Here is a 3,656-nt window from a genome sequence, read left to right as displayed (position 1 = left end):
GAAGCTGTTCCGGGAGATTTTTTCCCACAACGTGACGTAACGTCATTAATTTCATCTTCTTAAAATCTCCTGTGCAAATCTCCCCGTTGCTTCCAGTGGTCAGTGGGCGCTCCCCGCCGGCCCGGGGGGGCTGGTCCCCCGCTGCGCTCCCGTCGCGTCTCGGGCGGAGCACGCGGCAGCGTCCGCCGGCACCGTGCAGGCGACGATGCGACGCCAGGGAGGGAGGGCCGGCCGGCGCTGCTCCGTCCCCGCTCCGTGCACGTATTCTGGACCTTTGACCCGCGCTCCCGTCCGTTTTTCATCCATCGTCCCAAGAATTCAGATGTCCCCTTAGTCTGTAGCCTCCCCACGCGAAGGAGAGCAGCCCGTGGCGTGGAGGGCTGGGCCCGCACCGTGCAGGCGACGATGCGACGCCAGGGAGGGAGGGCCGGCCGGCGCTGCTCCGTCCCCGCTCCGTGCACGTATTCTGGACCTTTGACCCGCGCTCCCGTCCGTTTTTCATCCATCGTCCCAAGAATTCAGATGTCCCCTTAGTCTGTAGCCTCCCCACGCGAAGGAGAGCAGCCCGTGGCGTGGAGGGCTGGGCCCGCGACCCCGAAGGTGGACAAACAGAGCACCCCTGCCAGCCTGGTAACCCGGGCCTGGGGCCACGGCCACCCCGCCACCGGCCTGGGCCCCCCGCCACGAGTGCCCCCGCCAGGCTTTGTGTCCTTGCTCCTAGTCCTGCCCCCTGCGGCCCCAGAGAAGAGCCATCTCCATCCTGTCACAGCCCTTCGGGGCTTGGAAAACTGATCAAATCCCTGCTCCAGATTCAGCCCCAGCTCCTTCAGCCTGTCCTTGCCACTCCTGCCTCCGCGATGTTGTTGCTCTGCACTGGACTGTCCGTGGCAGACGTCCCCGTGGGGGGCAGTTGTGCCCTCTCCACCCCGCGGCAGGGCAACAGTGGCCGTGGGCACAGGACGGGGGAGTTCCCCTCCCTGCTCTGTGGCTCGCGTGGGCCCTGCCTGCAAACGCCCAAGTTCACGTCCGTGGCGGCTGCGCCCCGCGATGGCCACTGGGTGGCACCACGAGACCCCGGTCCCAGCCACGCGGCTCCCCGGGATTCCCCTGGCAGTGGGGGGTGAGGGGGGCGGTGTGCAGGGGGCGCAGTCGCTGGGGGCATCTGAGACAACTCTCAGGCTCCCGGGGCTGGGTGCAGGCAACGGGCACGGCCTCCTGGCCTGGGCGCTGTGCGGCTGCACTTTGCACAGCGCCTCCCACATCCCATGACTTGGAGCCGAGGCTTTTGCCTAGAGACGAGCCAGAACGCCGCGAGCGCTGGCCACGTGGTGCTGGTGACAGCCAAGGGGCCCGCTGCGTCGGTGCCGGAGGGTGGGCTCCGCGCGGTGTCGGTGCCCCGGCATGGACGGCCCTGATGCCAGCCCCGGCACTGCTCTGCCAGCACCGGGGAGCCCCCAGGAAGGTGCCGGAGCGGGCGGTTATGTCGATGCTTCACGGGTGCCGGATGCAGTGGGGAGCTGCTGGCGCCAGTGGGCTGGAAACAGCCCCCACAAGGGCCCTCGGGCCTGGCGGCGCCGGGCAGCCGTGGGAGCCGAGGGGCGGCAGGCGCCGGCCGCGAGGGCCGGCAGAGGCTGCCTGGGCAGCCAAGCCGCAGGGCGGTGCGGGATTTCCCAGGCCCTGGTGCGAGCCCAGACCCGGAAAGCCCCTCCCTCCCGCTCTGCTCCGGAGACACCCCTGGGACCTCTGCTTGGCGTGTGAGACGCTGTTCTGGGAAGTGACACGGCCGGCAGAGCCTCCCTTCCCCTCCTGCCTCGCTCCAGCTGCGCCTGGCAGGGGCTGGGGGCCAGGCACCACGGTGGGGGAGGGCACCACGCCGCCCTGCCACAGGCCCGGGCAGAGGGACGGCACCGAGGGGAGCGCGGCTCACCCTCAGACAGCCACCGGGCCGCGGGGCCAGGGACACGGGCACTGCTGGGCGCTGCCCCGCGGGCGCACTGCAGCCACGCGAAAGGCATGGGGCCATTGCGCTGATGCCCCGGGCAGGGACAGCCCCGTCGCATCCCGTCTGTCAGCCGCATGGGTGTCTGTGGGCAGTCTGTGGCCGGAGGAGGGAGTGGGCGCGTGGCGAGGCTGCTGCCCTCCTGCTGGGCCTGCCGTCCATGCGTGGGTGGCTGGGCAGAGTGCAGCCGGGGACCGACCCTCGCCCCCCGAGCACGGATGTGGGGCAAGAGCGGAACGGAAAGGGTCCCCCCGGCATGACAGGCCCTGGCACCGCGCAGGGTCCCATGGGCAGGCAGGCGCAGCACTTTGCCCCTTCCTGCCTAGAGTTTGCACTCTCAGGAGAAGCTGGAAAGTTGCAGAGGGAAGTAGGAGCGGGTTGGGAAAGCCTCCTCGTCATCCTCCTCGTCAGCGGTGCGTGGAACTCCCCCGGGGCTGCCCGGTCCCCGGCCCCGGGGAATCCTCTGCTCCAGGCCCTGTGGACGCCCCGTCCTGGCTCTCTGTGCCCAGGGTCCTGGAGGCAGGAACAGCCCTGCGGGGGCTCTTGATGACGCAGCCCCTTTGACAGCCTGAGGATGCCCAGCCCCTGGTCCCAGCGTCACCCACGTCGCAGCAGTCCCCAGGCAGAAGCTGAACTGAAACCCAGCACTTCTGCTTCCAGGATGACTGGCTAGAAAAGCCCGAGAACTGCCCCCACCATCCCCAGTGGCAGCTCTGGCCAACCTCCGCGGGCAGCAAGGGGTGTCCAGAGGAGGCCACCCGCATGATCCGGGGGCAGCAGGGCAGACCCTACAGTGAGAGGCGACGGGACCTGAACCTGTTCAGCCTTCACAAGAGAAGGCTGAGGGGGGACCTTGTGACCGTCTATAAACTCACTAGGGGGGACCAGAAGGGTTTGGGGGAGACCCTGTTTCCCCCAGCGCCCCCCGGGATAACAAGGAATAACGGCCACAAGCTGTTGGAGAGTAGGTTCAGGTTAGACATCCATAGGAACTACTTCACAGTTAGAGCGGCTAGGATCTGGAACCGACTTCCAAGGGAAGGGGTGCCGGCTCCCTGGGGGGCTTTAAGAAGTGGCTCGATGCCTGCCTGGCTGGGGTCACTTGAGCCCAGTTTCTCTCCTGCCCAGGCAGGGGGTTGGACCTGAAGGTCTACAAGGTCCCGTCCGACCCGACTTCTATAAGTCTATGATGCTATGACACCTCAGGGCTGCTCGTGCCCCCGAGCGGACCCCTGCTTGCTATGTGAGGGCGCCCGCCTGCCACGGCCGGACACGGGCATGTGGGGCTGCCAGGAGCCCAGGGGAGCCACAGGCTCTGGCGAGGGCAGGGGATCATCCCCGGGCTCTGGACAGCTCTAGGGGCAAAATGGGGGGCAGAAGGATCTGTGGGACAGTGCCACAAGGCCCTGCTCACACGGGCAAGCACGTCGTGGCCCTGCCACGCCCCGGCTTGCAGCCAGGCCAGTGCCTGCCCCTCTGGGGCGCCTGTTCCCGAACCGCCCTGCCCTGCCCTGCCCTGCCCTGCCCTGCCAGGGAGAAACTCCCATGCTGAGCACGCGCCGGCACCCAGCTCAGGACACAGCGCAGGCCAAGCCGGCCTCGCGGAGCGTGGGACCGCTGGGCCCGGGCAGCTGCCTGCAGGGCAGGCGGGGGGAGG

This window comes from Alligator sinensis, unplaced genomic scaffold (assembly GCF_000455745.1).
Source record: "Alligator sinensis unplaced genomic scaffold, ASM45574v1 scaffold1369_1, whole genome shotgun sequence".
NCBI lineage: Eukaryota > Metazoa > Chordata > Crocodylia > Alligatoridae > Alligator > Alligator sinensis.
The sequence above is the reverse complement of the archived record's forward strand: the minus strand, read 5'-3'. Positions refer to the sequence as shown.